General features: G+C 39.9%; 1 protein-coding gene across 1 annotated transcript in view; it reads right to left on the bottom strand.

Moving 5' to 3' along the window:
• Positions 1–10,191: 10,191 nt before the first annotated feature.
• JMY (junction mediating and regulatory protein, p53 cofactor) overlaps positions 10,192–16,902 on the bottom strand; it is a 100,110-nt gene continuing 93,399 nt past the window's right edge. Inside the window, exon 11 of the mRNA XM_017527719.2 lies at positions 10,192–15,717. The gene's annotated coding sequence lies outside the window, so the exon portion shown is untranslated. The remainder of the gene's footprint in view (positions 15,718–16,902) is intronic.

The raw sequence follows: 16,902 nt of genomic DNA, 5'->3' as shown, positions 1-16,902 counted from the left end.
CAACCTTCACCTCCTGTGTTCCAGTGATTCTCCTGCCTCAGCCTGCTGGGTAGCTGGGACTATAGGCATGTGCCACCACGCCAGGCCAATTTTTTATATTTTTAGTAGAGACGGGGTTTCACCGTGTTAGCCAAGATGGTCTCAATCTCCTGACCTTGTGATCCACCAGCCTCAGCCTCCCAAAGTGCTAGGATTACAGGCGTGAGCAACCTCGCCTGGCCTAAAAAATAACTTTGATTAAACTTCTTTTCCCAGTTTCTGAATTGTCTGTGTTTTCTCAGAATTGTTTTCTTTGGTGTTTGTTTTGTGTCCACCATGTGGACACTTTCTGAAAATACCGCTGTGACTCGTGTGGTCTGTTTCTACTCTACAGGGAGATGCCGGAGCTCTGGGGTGGGGAAGCTGGCTGCCTGCTGGCTTTGGGGATCAGTATCTTCAGGGAGATGGGGTGGGAAGGCAGCTGTCATGCGGCAAACCTTCCTCTCACCCCAACACAAACATGTGGAGGGCTCTCATGGGGCCATTTAGTTTTTCCAGGGAGGGTCTTCCAGGTCTGAGTGGTATGTGCCTGGCTGAGTGCCCTCCCAGAACCAGGCAGAAGGCAGCCAGGCATCTCACGGCCCTGGCAGCAGAGTTTATTAATAACGGAGTCCTCCAGTGTTCTGTTACCTTCGACCTCCTCTTGTTCCTGGTAGTTGAGTCCAGATTTTCTTTGGCTTATTTTATCCAGAAAATGAACTCTAGTGTCTTGCAGTGGGAAAGGAGGGTGTGCAAGAGGGGAAGGAGCTAACCCTTCCTGCTTCAAACTTTCCACCACTCCCTTTTTTCAACTTTGTCCTTCAACCCCACCTTCCAAAGAACAGCGCGCCTCGAGTGCTGGGCCTCAGGGCTGCCCCGCAGACCCTCAGGTCAGCCGCCTCCAGTCGGGAAGCCATTTACCCTTCGTCATCTTTCAAGCATGTGTGGGCATTCCTCAACCATCACTTTCTCCCCTTTGTTCTTTATCTCTCTGCTGCCACGTTAGGGCCTTAGGAGGGAGTATCAAGAAAAGCATGTTTTAATTCACCTTATTAAACTCAAAGTTCATTTGTGTTCATTATATTTTTAGAAGAGTTTGATTCTCCCTTTTTTTCTTTTTTTTAACAGAGATGGGGTCTCACCATGTTGCCCAGGCTGGTCTCAAACTCCTGGGTTCAAGTAAACCGCCTCATCCTCCCAAGTGCTGGGATCACAGGTGAGAGCCATCGGCGATTGTTTAGAATCCATTTCCACAGAAAGTCAGAAAATAGAAATTCCGCATTCTTCAATTGCACCCAGTTCTACAAAGAGCAAACATGAAGGTAGGGATTTTTTATTTGTTTTTATTGTTAACTTAAGAGTGTTCCGTACTGAATAACATTCATTTTGTGACGTGAATGAAGCGGTTCCAACCATTTCTGTTATAAGGACATGGAGATGATTACTCATGCTTTTTCAGATTCATCCAGGAGCATCTGTTTTAGCCTCAGAGGTTTTTGCTTCTAAATGACTCAGATCTTTGTGGTTCTTTGTGAATAATTTTGGCATCACATCTTCAGGAGAACAATAATACCCGACAGTTATGTAACGTGCCAGGCAGTCTTCTGTGCACTTTAAATATACTCACCCCATACCACAACCACAGGTAGATCTCATTACTATCTTCGTTTTACAGATGAATGAAAAAAAACAGAGAAGTGGCTTGCCCAGCCTCACAAAGCTAGTAGGCAGCACCACAGCCCTTGCTCTTAACCACTATGTCATGCTATTTTGAATCAGCCTTTTTCAAATTAAACTTTAAAAAATGCACACCCACTTCTCAAATGAAATTTTAAAAGTTAAAATACCTAGAGCAGGAGAGTTTATAAAACACACATACATACACAGCCAATTAAAAGGAGCAGAGAACTGGGCAACCCAGAAGTCTGAGATGAGTTGGCTTTTCCATTGGAGCACTAAATTTAGCTCCCAGTTCTTGCCAGTTAATAAAAAAAAAAAAAAAAAAAAGTGAAGCTTGTTAGATTATATGGTTCTCATTGTTTTGCAGAGCAAGAACACTAATTATTTTGTGGAGAAAAAACTTTTTGGCAACTGAATTCTAGAAGTAATTTCTAGAATTTTAATAAAAAAGCCCTATGTTAGAGGTTTTAAAACACTTTTTATATCGTGATATGTAATGCTTTTTTAAGAAAAACTTGTAAACATCCATGTACAGGTTACTGAATTATTGTAAATTACTCCTATGACCACCCTAACCCAGAAGTAGAAATGTGACATCCCCACAGAAGTCTTTGGCGCGTCCCGTTCCCAGTCAGAAAGCTCTCCTCTCCTGCAGAGGTGACCACTATTCTGATTTTGTATGGTCATCACCCTCTTGATTTTCTTTGTAGCTTTGTTACCTGAGTAATACCCCCTAAAACACTACAGTTTAGTTTTGCCTATTTTGAAACTTTACATGACTGGAATTTTTTTTTTTTTTTTTTTGAGACGGAGTTTCACTCTCGTTACCCAGGCTGGAGTGCAATGGCGCGATCTCGGCTCACCGCAACCTCCGCCTCCTGGGTTCAGGCAATTCTCCTGCCTCAGCCTCCTGAGTAGCCAGGAATACAGGCACGTGCCACCATGCCCAGCTAATTTTTTGTATTTTTAGTAGAGACGGGGTTTCACCATGTTGACCAGAATAGTCTCGATCTCTTGACCTCATGATCCACCCGCCTCGGCCTCCCAAAGTGCTGGGATTACAGGCTTGAGCCACCGCGCCCGGCCCTGGAATCATTTTATATATTCTCTTCAGCTTCTTTTGCTCAACTTTATGTCGGTCAGATTCATCCAAATTGTTATGTGTAGCTATATTCATTATGCTCCCTATCGGGCTCCACCGTGTGACCAGATTACACTTTAGGAATATATGGCAATTTGCCCATTCGCCTGTTAATGGACATGTGGGTTATTTTTAGTTGTTGGCTATTGAGAATCACGCTGCTCCAGATATTCTTGCATGTCTCCCCATTCAGGCATACCCATATTTCAGCTGTGTAAGGAATTGCTGGGCCACAGAGTGAGCGTATATTGAACTTCTGTAGATAATGGCTACCGTTTTTCCAAATAGTTGTTCCAGTGTACATGACCATCAGTAGTGTACGAACATTGTTTTCCAAATACTTACTCACACTTAAAATTGTCAATCCTTAAAATTTTAACCATTTTTAAGGTTAAAGTTGGTTTATTTTTTGTTACTTTTTTGTATGCATTTGGCCATCTGTATTTCTTCTTTTATGAGTTGCCTACTCAAGTCTCCTGCCATCTTTCCACTGCATTGTCTGTCTTCTTTCCATTGATTTGTTAACGTTTCAAAACAATGATACTAATATATAGAAATTCAGTTGATATTTATTTTTTGAGACAGAGTCGTGCTCTGTTCCGCAGGCTGGAGTGCAGTGGCGTGATCTCAGCTCACTGCAACCCCCACCTCCTGGGTTCATGTGATTCTCTTGCCTCAGCCTCCCGAGTAGCTGGAATTACAGGCACCTGCCACCACATCTGGCTAATTTTTGTATTTTTAGTGGAGAGAAAGTTTCGCCATGTTGGCCAGGCTGGTCTTAAACTCCTGACCTCAAGTGATGCGCCCACCTCAGCCTCCCAAAGTGCTGGGATTACACTGTGCCTGGCCTCAGTTGATATTTAATTTTATTATATTTTAAAATAAAATATAAATTAATTTTTAAGCAATATTACTAAACCTCTTAATCCTAGTAATTTATTGATAATCTCAGATTTTCTACATATATAACCATTATGTCTGCCCCCCAAATGTCCATTTCTGTCTTTCCCTTCAATCCTTATACCTTTTCTTGCCTAACTACAATGTTAGTACCTCTAGTACGATGGAGAAACAAAATAGTGACAAAGGGCACCTTTGTTCTTTGCTGCAATCTCAAAGGAGGCTACACTACCTGGCAGTACATGAGCCCTCTTCATTTGTCACAAAAGAAGAGAAAGATTGGTGCAATCATGGACTTTCTCAGGCTGAAAGTGACACACATTATTTGCTTCTTCATCTCACCTGCTAGAATTAGTTATAAGGCTCTTCTATCAGCAACCGTGCTAGCAGATGTAGGGGGAGTTGATGAAATATCTGGTGAGCAGGCTCTGCCACCAAGGGGCCAACATAGAGGATAACGGGGGAATTACTTAGGAAGAGCAGGAAGTTCTCTGTGAGGAGCTGTCATCTCAGTGGAATGCTCAATGATGATGTCACATCAGCTTCCAAGGCTGCGGTGATGCAGGGCACAGACTGGCTGGCTTAAACCACAGGAATCCCTGTCTCACTGTTCTGGAAGTCAGAAGTCCAAAATCAAGTTATCAGCAGGATTGGTTCCTTCTAAGGGCTGTGAGGGAGGGATCTGTTCTGGGCCTCTCTCCTTGGCTTATGGATGGCCTCTTCTTGTGTCTGTTCCTTCTTCTATAAATGTGTGTGTCCAAATTTCTGTTTTTATAAAGCCATCGGTCATATTAGATTAGGGTCTACCCTAATGACCTATCTCTGTAAAGACCCTCTATCTCCAAATAAGGACACGTTCTGAGGTACTAGGGGTTACAACTTGAACATATGAATTTTGGGGAGACATTTTGGCCACACTTACAGAAGGCAAGGGGGTGAACAGTTCTAGGAAGAGAGCAGAGTTTGTGCAAGGGTCCTAAGGTAAGAGAAAGACTACACATGTGGCTGGAGCCCAGTAAGCAGTGGAGTGGATAGCAGGGGCCAAATCACATCTCTTGTAGTTTATGGAAAGGAAATTTGTGGCTTTATTCTAAGTGCAGTAGAAACTGGAGAGCTTTAGCAGGGGAGAGACATGATCTCACCACGTCGTGGCTGTGGAATGAGTTGCAGGCAGATAAGAGTAGCAGTGGGAAGACAGGGCTGGAAGCCAGTGAAATGTCTAGTGGATATATGAAGTAGGCTGGACCCAAGGGTAGCAGGGGACAGAGAAAAAAGTGAGTGTGTGCCAGGTGTAAATTAGAGTTAGGTATGATAGGACTTGGAGAATTGGATGGGGGCCAGGGAGTGAGAATGAGAAAGGTATCAAGAGTAACTTCTAGGTTCAGAATGGCAGAACTGGAGGAACTGTGAAAGATGGAGAAAAACGGGAAAATCTGGGTTCATGTTTTGATGGTGATAGGGTCAAGGGAACTGTTTTGGGCATGTTATATTTCAGATACGTGTGAGGCTTCACTAGGTCACTAGGCAGCTGAACACATACGGACCTGTGTATGTACCGTGAGCTGAGAAGAGGCACGGGACATGGAGTCATTATGAGACAGAAGGTTATCTGAAACCATGGGAAAGAATAACTAGGCAGAGAGGGAAGACACCTAGAAATACTAAGATATTTTTTGCTTCAACCATCCATGAAAGCTAAAGTACAAAATCATCGCGCTTCTATGTAACGAGTGAAAACATGACTGGGGTTGAGATAAGTTTGCAGTACTGCCTTCTGATCAGTTCAAACTTTGCAATGGCAAAACTTAATGGTAGAGAAAGTCAGAATTTGCATTAAAAAAAACCTTTCAGCAAGTACTGGGTCATAATAAATGTTTGGTTGCATTTTCTGACAGTTGTTGGAAGTTTCAGAGTTAATCCTGTGCTTCAAAAATTGTGGGACTGACCCATAAGCGTGATGCACAGGTAAACCACCCTGTTTCTGAAAAGGTGGGTCACAAAGTGGCCTGTAGGGAAGATGAAATGATTCCTCTAAAAGGGTATTTGAGCCACCAGAACAACTTGAATACTTACTCAAAAAATATAACAGAAGTTTGGGTCTTTAAGCAAGAGAAAAAGATCATTTTGGTCTAAAACATGGAATGTTGTTGCCACCTGGACTGCTTCTTCCCATGGAACCACTGTATGGCATCTATAGAATGTAATTTTGAATACATATAGAGATGTCACATGTCACAGGCATACCAAAATAATATGCCTAGGATGGCTAGGTTATAAGTTCCCCTCCCTTCCCTTAACCTCTCCCATGACTTCAGAGGTGATCTACTTAATAGCATTTATTCACCTAGCTTAAATATATACTTACACAGTGTACAATACCTGCAAAACAAATAATTTAAAGTAGGGTTTCTTATTTTTTATTTGAGACAGAGTCTTGCTCTGTCACCCAGGCTGGAGTGCAGTGGTGTGATCTTGGCTCACTGTAACCTCTGCCTCCCGGGTTCAAGCCATTCTCCAGCCTCAGCCTCCCAAGTAGCTGGGATTACAGGCATGTGCCACCATGCCCAGCTAATTCTTGCATTTTTTAGTAGAGAAAGCATTTTGCCATGTTGGTCAGGCTGGTCTTGAACTCCTGCCCTCAGGTGATCTGCCCGCCTTTGCCTCGCAGAGTGCTGGGGTTATAGGCGTGAGCCACTGCATCTGGCTTATAAAAAGTTTTAAAAATTAATCACGTGATTAATTCCTGCTCTACTTCCTTTCCATTGAAAAATGTTTACAAACAATATAAGGTTTCTTGTGGAGTTTTCCAGTCTCTTGCCAGTCTTTTATTATACATCTGTTGATGCACTCAGGGATAACTAAGCTTTCAATCATTCTTGATATTAAACAGTTCTTTCTGACAGAAATTGGCCAGTATATTTAATTGCTTAAGGCTTTTCCCCAAAACCATATTTTCCTCATAAATTTGCAAGGACCTGATAAAAGTATTATTTTACATTTCAATATAAAGGGCTCCAGATCACCAGAGGAATATGGCAAGACATTTACTGAGGATGGAAGGAGATCAAACTGGCTGCAGTCACTGGAATGTTCTAGCTCTGGAAGCATGCAAGTAGAAATTCCTGAGACTACGGGAAAATTCCAGAATCTACAGTTTTCAGGTATCACTGGAAGTGAGACAAATAACTGCTGAGGCATTGGTGGGGAAACATGTTTTCTTTTCTTTTCCTTTCCTTTCTTTCTAACAGAGCCTTGCTCTGTTGCCCAGGCTAGAGTGCAGTAGTGTGATGTTAGCTCACTACAACCTCCACCGCCTGGGTTCCAGCAATTCTCCTGCCCCAGCCTCCCAAGTAGCTGGGATTTAGGAGGTGTGTGCCACCACGCCTGGCTAATTTTTATATTTTTAGTAGAGATGCGGTTTCACCATGTTGGTCAGGCTGCTCTCGAACTCCTGACCCAAGGTGATCCACCCACCTCAGCCTCCCAAAGTGCTGGGATTACAGGTGTGAGCTACCCCACCCGGACCCAGATTTTTTGTGAAGATTAAACAAGATGCTGTAATTCTTCCTTTCTCATCTTAGCTTTCTTATAATGTTCTGATTGAGAACATAGACAGGGAGGGTCAGATACACACTGCCCATGTGCTTTCCACATTAACACTCAATGGGTGGAAGTGAGACATCATTGATAGGAAAGAGGCAATTCAGGCAGACATGTTCAGGTGGAAGAATGGGATGAGCAAGTGAAATGGAGATAGTAGGGGAAAGGATTGGAAAGGAGACCAGAGTATGTCCACAGAAAGCTGTGTAGCATCAGCACATTTCTCTTAACCAGTGTGAAGGCAGGAAGTCCAGGATGCTACTGAATTCAGGGTAAGGACTGGCCATGGAAGTAGTGACAGGGAAGAGCTTGAAATCAGAAAGGTGCTCAATGGACTGGGTATACGGAATCATTCACAGTGATAGCCAAGAGCAGAATGAGGTGGTAGGAATGAAGAAAACAGGTAAAAGGAAGATGTGGTTAGATGATAGACACATATGGCCAATGTAGATTAACTAATGGGCTAGGTTAAACAATTGACAGCTAGCCAAGTTCAGAGAATCGTGACGGCACACAGCTAGTGAGTAAAAGGATCTTGTGAATGGGCAAGTTTATTGGTAGAGATTTGAAAATGTTAACAGTGAAGAACAAAGTTCCTAGTGAGCAACAGTTGAGGTCTCTGTGGAAGGGTAGTCTCATATATCCGTGTAATAACTTGGCAGAAGGATAGAGGGCTAGGAAATATGGTTAAACTTTGTTATCAGTCTGTAACAGTAAGAATATAATTGCATACTGTTTGCACCAAAGGATTTTAAACGTCTCCAAATAGCTTCCTGTGCCAAAAAATTCACAAGGTTTTCACCCAGCTTATAGAACTCAGCAAGGTCAGGATAATGGACAGAGTCACAAAGGACTAAGAAATTTCAGTGAGGCCTGTATTTCCAAAATAGGTTTTCACCTGTCTTAGTAAAGGTAAATAACCTGAGACATTATGCAGTAAATCCATCCTAAGCCAACTGTATCATGGCTTCACAAAGATTATCCTGAAGTCCTGTACCTAACTCAAGAGGTAGATGTTATTCTATTAGTTGGGCTGAAGTTCCTCCATTGAGCCCATTCTTCAAGGCTCTAGTCATTAGAAACCTCTGGTTAGTTTCACATTTACATATGTAGAGGAAGTACAATTAGAAGGCCCTTCCTTGGGAGAAAGTTCTCCTATCTATCTTATTACCTAATCCAAGAGCTGAAGTAAAGTTTCAATGCCCATTCAGTTTAATCCATCATTTTTCTTTTTTTGAGACGGTCTCGCTCTGCCACCTATGCTGGAGTGCAATGATGCAATCTTGGCTCACTACAAGCGGACTCTAGGGCTCAAGTAATCCTCCAACCTCAGCCTCCTTGAGTAGCTGGGACCACACGTATGCACCACCAGGGCCCGGCTGATTTTTGTATTAGTAGTAGTGTCTGGGTTTCACTATGTTGGCCAGGCTGCTCTCAAACTCCTGACCTGGTGATCTATCCACCTTGGCTCCCGAAGCGCTGGGATTACAGGCATGAGCCATCATGCCCAGCCAACTCATCATTATAAATGACTACATCCAGGCACACACCTTCTTGGATCATGGTACAGGCTGTTCAAGGGGCTAGGCTAATGTCAAAAACAAATTAGTCACGTAGGGACTAGACAGTCCTAAAAATTTTTAAATTAGCAACGAAAATTCTGTTAAGTAAGGGACAAAAAGTGGCCAGGACTCCCCAAGACTAGAGATGGGAACTTGAGCCCTTCCAATTCCTTTGGGAACTAAGTCCCTTTAAGCAGTGGTTCCCAACCTTTTTGGCACCAGGGACTGGTTTTGTGGAAGACAGTTTTTCAACAGGACAGGGCAGGTGGTTTTGGGATGAAACTTGTTCCACCTCAGATCAGGTATTAGTCTCATAAGGAGCACGCAACCTGGATGCCTTACATGCAGAGTTCACAACAGGGTTCATGTGCCTGTGAGAATCGAATGCTCCTGCTGATGTGACAGGAGGCGGAGCCCAGTTGGTAATGCTCACTCTCCTGCTGCTTACCTCCTGCTGTGTGGCCCAGTTCCCAACAGGCCATGGAGTGGTACAGGTCCGTGGCCCAGAGATTGGGGACCCCTGCCTTAAAGGGCTTTAGATGTGTGCTTCTTGTGTTGTGGGGACTGTATCAAGTCAACATCAGGTAAGGCTATCTGCTGGGCTCTTGTAAATCTAGTTCCATGTTTCAGTGGAAAGCCTAATCCCTATCTCTTCCTATCCCCATTTAGATGATCACAGACTACTAAAATAAAAAAAGCATTTAAAAAATTTCCAGCTTGGGGCCAGGCGCAGTGGCTCACGCCTGTACTCCCAGCACTTTGGGAGGCCAAGATGGGCCGATTACAAGGTCAGGAGATCAAGACCATTCTGGTCAACACGGTGAAACCCCATCTCTACTAAAAATACAAAAATTAGCTGGGCATCGTGGTGCATGCCTGTAATCCCAGCTACTCAGAAGGCTGAGGCAGGAGAATCACTTGAACCAGGGAGTTGAAGGTTACAGTGAGTCGAGATTGCATTACTGCACTCCAGCCTGGCAAAATAGCGAGACTCCATCTCAAAAAAAAAAAAAAAAATTTTTTCCCAACTAACTTGGAAGTCAGCACTTCCAAACTTTGTATTTACAAACAAACAATGAGAAAGTCCATTAATAGCACAAAGAAAGTTGCCATCATCAAAATACTTCACAACAAACAGTGCTCAGGAAGAGGCAGAAGTACAGACATGGAGAGTCTCTGGATCCTGTTCTCCACGTTTGTAACATAACAGATATACAACCTGCTATGCTCCTTCTATTTGAAATAAAATGAAAATGTGTACCACTGACATTTTAAACAAACAAAATCAGGTTAATTCAAATAAATAATATCCTTTATTAAAGAAAAAGAGGAATATTGTTAAAAGCACCAAAACTGTAGGTTGTTACATTGCATGTACAACAAGAGAAAGGTGATTGCAATACTTGGTGCACAAGTACTTAACTCTGAAGTCATGAGTGTAAAAAAACATGAAATACAAAGCAATACAATTACAATGCAGAAAAGTTGCACTAAAGAGCAAAATGCAACAGTCAAAACAATTACCGGAGATTTCATGGTATTGCTATAAATGCTTGCTTAGTTTTTCCTTTGTACTTTTAATACTTTAGAATGTTAATTGAACATATTTAGGTATTGTAAATTTGCAAGAGTTGGCATTTACAATACACTGTGCACACTGTCCATTTATCGTAATGGTATTAAAGCAATCCTTACAAGCCAAGCACAATGTGCTAGTGTTTTGCTTCTATCTTTTAATATTGCACAAAGCTAGTAAATGGTGAATCAGTTTTCCATTAAAATTTTCATTTACCCAGAACTGATAAAAATCATGTCAGTCTTCTTAGCCCTAATGAGCAATTAATTATTCATGCAAAACAATCTGCAGCCTTCCATTTTTCATTAACTACATATTATGGTTTCGCACTTGGAAAGACATACAACACAATGAGAAATTCAATGAGACAATGGAGATTCTGTCAAAAGTTAAGTCAGAAGTCATTGTATGGGATGCAAGATTTACCCCTCTTGGTTCACAAATGAAGGGAAAATGCCGCCGAGTGATTACGCAGACTTCTTAAAGCAATGTAATTAGTATTGGGGGAAAGCTGGAGTAACTTGTTACACCCTTTGATAGCTATCCACAAAACATGCAAGTAAAAAAAAAAAAAAATCCAAAATGTCCCTTGTTAAAACTGAACTCTGTAACCAACATCCATACCTTTTGTTTTCACCTCAACAACACTTTTCAAGGTCTTTCCTACCTACCAACAACTCCTCCAAATTTAGCCACTCTTAGTGTACCTAATTAAAAATAAAAACCAGCAAAAAACAAAACTTTCCCCTAATCTGCAAAACAAATGACTGCTTTGAGATTCAGTGTGAAATAACATTCATCAATTATTTAACAAGTCAACCTCAGAGGTATTTTCTGTACATGCACCTTACAGTGGCATGTGTCTGCAGAAGGGGAGAGACAGTATAAATTTGGAATTCAATCAATTAAATCCTGCAATTGCCAAGTTGTACATTTGCTGTGGGCAAAACATAGAAAACTTTACAATAAACACATCTTCAAAATAACCCAATGGGAAAACTTTTCATACATTCACACACACATACACACACTCACTGAAACCAGATTCCCTCCCACCTTTAAAAACCCTTTGTTTACCGAACAGTTTAGGCAGCAATATAAACTCACTTTGTAGGAAAACTTTTAAATTACACTATATAGGATAAAAAATACCATTGCTTTATTTTAGAAAGCAATTAAGCAGTGACCCTTCTTTATGTGCTTTAACTAAAGAGCACTTTGCAGCAAAGTTCAGAAATAACCACTGAATTGTTCAGTAGCACTAAACAGATACAACATGCTCCAACAGTAAGGTGCTTCCGCTTTCTCACCCCTCTTCCATCTTTTAAAATCAATCTTGCTGGTCACTCCTCTAAGCATAGCTCTTTTTCTATGCTAAGCAGTAAGTGAGAAATAGAATCTGTTTAAAATGCACATTTAATTTTACGTTATCATTTACATTTAGTGCAATAATTAGGCAAAACTTAAGGTTTCTGCTTTATCAAATGGTTGCATTTTAACAATGTGTTTGCAATAGTTTTGAAATGTTTTACAGCTGTTCATTTTTTACAGGTAATCTGGTAAAGCATATGAAATTTCAACTCCCTGACACAGCCCTTAGGTACCCAATAGTCTATCTAATATTTAATACTTCAATAATAAAGTTGAAAAAAGAACACACACACACACACAAAAAAACCTGTATTTAGTTAATGAAAAAGCTTTGCCTCGGCTAAAAGCACTGACTTAAATTTATACACATACACTCAGTGAATGTAACTTAAAAATGGTGTCTTAGGGAATGTATAAAATTAAATTGTATTAATTGTATATTGATCCCATTCCAAACAGAGAATGCTGCCCATTCGTTTTTGTTTCACTGATTTAAGAGTTTTAATTCTTAGTGTCTACTATGACCCAAGTGTACTTTGCAACTAACACAGAATGACATAAAGTAGCCATGCCATGTGTTACCAAATATTACTACATAGTTCAACTTTGTAGAAACAATTTTTTTCCTCATTACATAAAGTAAAAGTGCTGAAAATTATTTTCTGGTTTCATCTTACGAGAAAAGCTCTACCTCTATTCCCACTACTATAGCTGTATCCAGGAGTCTTCTTTTAAAAAATGCATTACAGAAATATTTCACTTCCACAATGAAGAATTAAGGAATGTTTTTATGCTGCTCACAAACTCAATAAGCCTATACAATACAAGCAAAACCATTGTTCACCTTTTAAAAATTCTCTTTACCCAGGCACTCCGCTTACTGCTGTAATATACACAAGGATTTAAAATCATTAAGAATACCTTTCCTATACGTGCTACATTGGTTATAATTTTGGTTGCATTAGGAGCCATTTGAAATTCACAGTTAAGTGGGCAGTAATATTAATATCAAAACATCTCAAACTCATTTACTTGTTTTCCCTGTTTTAAATGCATTGCAGTTGAGACCAGATTGGCAAATTATCTTCTAAATTGACCCAGCATAAGCAAACAGCTGATTGTGGATACAGAAATCATATATTAACAGAAGTTTAAGCATCAAATATTTTGAAGCACATAGAAAGCACAGGCAAGTTTGGAACTGGAAATGTGAGCATTTACAAGTACCATCACAACTAAATATACACAAATTGAGTATTAAGGCCAAAGATCCTCATTTTATTGGGGGCAAGAAGAAAAGAGGAAATTTAACCAGGCTTACATAATTTTTGTTGGGTTCTGAAGCCACGTTAAAATTAACAGGTGGGTTCCACTGATAATGTCATCTTGATGGACAAGCAGACCCTAAGTATCTGAACTTTTATTATTATTTGTAACACCAAAGGTTTCTGACCTGCAGTCATTTGAAATTTTGTAGACGTAGGAACCTGCACCTTGAGGCAAGGAAATGGGTGTGATGGAAAGTTATTTACAAGAGAGTGGGCACAGCTGGCTGCCAACAATACTCTGCTTTAACCTCCTTATCTTCAAGTGTGAGGTGACTCATGGAGCACTGTAACAGAACGGGTTGACAGAGTTGTGGATGCATCTATGAGGCTGAGAGGAGTTCTGCACACTCTCCACCCTCCACTCTTTGCTACAGATTTATTACAGCACCCTCTGGAAGACAAACCACAGGACAGATGTATAAATGAGCCTATTTTATAATGGAAACCCAACACTAAAAGAGTAGCAAATTCCCTCTCAATATATGAACGTTCCAGGGGTTTTGGCAAATTTAACACTACACCGTCTGTATTTTTCCGAATTTGAATAAAGGAAAAAATGTCATGAACAAGCACCCAAAGAACTGGATATGTGAAATGTTGACACATGGGTACCTAAAAATTGGATAGCATAAAATTGATAAACGATTTTGTAAAGGTTTGCAAATTTGCTTTAACTTTAACCAATCACTCTTTGGGTTAAGAAATATGCTTTAATATTTTACCAAGGGCAAACAGGACACTATCACCACCTCCATGCTGTTTTGGGATGAAGTTTCCATATTACATCTGTATTTCTAATCTTTCCAGACAAGAAGTGGGAATAGTGCAGGAACTAAAACCAATGTATTATGAAGATGCTGCACAGAAGCTCCTAGTCTCATCAATAAACATACTACTAACATTTAAATAAAAGATTTTGTCAGGCTCACGCCTGTAATCCTACTGCTTTAGGAGGTCGACGCCAGCAGATTGAGTTCAGGAGTTCAAGACCAGCATGGACAACAAGGAAAAACCCCGTCTCTACAAAACATACAAAAATTAGCTGGGGCATGGTGGCGTGTGCCTGTTTCCTGTTTTGAAATAATAAAAAGAAATTGTCTATATAACCTGTTGCCAGAAAATTTTCTCCCTAATTATTTTCAAGAAAACATTTTAAAATAACAAAAGTATGAGCACTTCTTTTTTTCTCCAGCAAAACCAATTCATATGCACTGGGCTTTTGCTCCAGTATTGCTTTCTGAGTTTAGGTCAGAGAATTGCCTTAAAAGAAATAAAGTTCTTTTTTGGTATTTTAGTTCTTAACTCCCTCCACAGAAAGGCCGAGATCTGTCTTATGCAGAATTACATGCACAGGGTACTGCACACCAAGTCCAACCATCTACATTTGCTCAAACCTACGACAATCCTGCTGAATATTCCGATCAATGTGTCCTTCAGGACTCCATCACAGCCAAAATGAGCACCTAAAGCTGTGTGTAAGTTTAAAATTTTAGTGACAACACAAAGGCTTTCTCCCCAAAATTCCATTCAGTGCATCTGAAGATAGTGAAATGCCAGCCACGGAAACTTGTCTGCTTTGTCTACTTTCTATCTTTGTAGAGCACATGCTTTTCACTGTGGAGCATAAACATAAAAACATAAAATGGTGGTTTAGAAAAAAGTTAAGATCTGCATCCCTATTATTGAATCTTGATTTCTGATTCTCAATAGGAAAGTCATGTCAGTCATAGCAATCAAGCAACAGTTCAAACAAAATAAAAATAATCTAAAATATTATCAAAGTATTGCCTCCCATAAACAAGGATGCACATAAAATTCAAAATTATCAATTCAGAATTATGAAGAGTGACTTAAAAGCATGGGAACTTCAAAACTGTACAAAGTATAAGACTCCTAAAAATATGCCATGTTAAATGTATCATGTTGGGAACACATTAATAGATATATCTCCATGCAGCTTTTCAGATGTTGCTGAACATCTTTATGAAAAATCCTTTGGAAATAAGTAATGTGGAGATTTTAGGTGTATTTCCATCTGATTTCAAATCCTGACTTGGAGCTATCATGATCAACTTTTTCAGAGTGTCACAGGATTTAATATAAGCTGATATGGAAGAAACTATTTTTTCAGATGACTTTTCAGTGCACTGAAAGATGGTTCTGAAAGCAGTCCCAATATAGCTCACAGTAGATCTTTGTCAACCTAGTGTTCTTCCAACTTACAGCAAGCCCTAGCTTGACTGGCCATTACAAGGATGTAAATAGGTGGATGGAAGGAGAATGTGCTTAAAAAACAGAAAGCTCCAGAAGGCCTTTTCTTCATTGCAGTCAGGAACATTGCACATGTAAAATTCGTGTTAACCATCATCTATTGGAATGACTGGAAAGTGATAACCTGCCAACTGTGCTTCCTTTCTTCACACGACTGAACCAACACACTTTGGATCTATTGTTATCCAACTGAGGAACCAAGTGCTTAAACTGTTATTTTCCAAAGAATCAGAACCAATCTTGAATGATATTTTTCTTCTGTTAAGTCACCTGTTTACAAACAAAATAATACAGACCATTAAAAAACAACCCTTTAGAGATAGTGTATTTATATTCCCTCAAAAAGTATACAAAAGACATTTTTTACAAAAGGCCATGATTGTATGCTTAAAATAGTAAAAATGAAAACAAAATAATCTAAATACAGATTTTGATCACTTTTAATAGACTGTTAGATTTTCATTTTTCTTTTACTCTAATACTATATCAAAACTGTATACTAAAAAGGTAAATTCAGTCTAAACTATTTGCCCCATAAGCTGCTAGTAGAGGAAGAACAATTAAATGGTATCTTCAAAATGCGGTAGAAAGAGTTTTGGTTTGACTGACATTTAAAGGACAGACAGTCTTTAAATGAATACTTCACCCGGGCTTTTTTTATTGAAAAGCATTGTGCTTAAGATCTTTGGGGCTTACCCACGGCACAGGAGCATTTATATAAAAGACATACTCATCAGATAAAAGCTGACAGGAACATGAATAAAGTACCAACTGAATACAGTTCTGCATTTCCTAATACTGTAGCTTATGTCGTTAATGAGCACTAGATATGTGTCTAGTGTGACTGATTTAGCTTGACTTAATCCAGTTTGATTTAAAAATCTAAAACAGTAAAAAGTATTTTTCCATTAAATACAATTTTACTGTTTTGGTAGGACATTTATCATTAAGTATCAAATACTTAGCATTCAAACTGAAATGTGCTACCAGTATATATAAAACATACACTGAATTCTGAAGACAGTATAAAAAAAAGCCATGTCATAAGTTTTTATGTTGATTATGTGTCAAAGCATACTACTTTGGCTACACTGTGTCAAATAAAATATTACAAACATCAGTTTCACATGTTCCTTTTCATTTTTGATGTGATTATTCGACATTTTAAAATTACATGTCTCACACTGTATTTTTATTGAACTGCACTGCCATAGTTACTTCAGAAGACTTCCACAGGGGCCCAGCATGGTGGCTTATGCCTGTAATCCCAACATTATGGGAGGCTGAGGAGGGTGGATCACTTAAGGTCAGGAGTTCGAGACCAGTCTGGCCAACATGGTGAAACACGTCTCTGCTAAAACTTTAAAAAAATTAGCTGGGCATGGTGGTGTGCCTGTAATCCCAACTACTCAGGAGGCTGAGGCAGGAGAATCACTTGAACTCAGGAAATAGATT

Source organism: Cebus imitator, unplaced genomic scaffold (genome assembly GCF_001604975.1).
Source record: "Cebus imitator isolate Cc_AM_T3 unplaced genomic scaffold, Cebus_imitator-1.0 Scaffold50, whole genome shotgun sequence".
In the NCBI taxonomy this organism is placed as follows: Eukaryota; Metazoa; Chordata; class Mammalia; order Primates; family Cebidae; genus Cebus; species Cebus imitator.
Note: the sequence above shows the minus strand (reverse complement) of the source record. Positions and strands in the feature narration are given on the sequence as shown.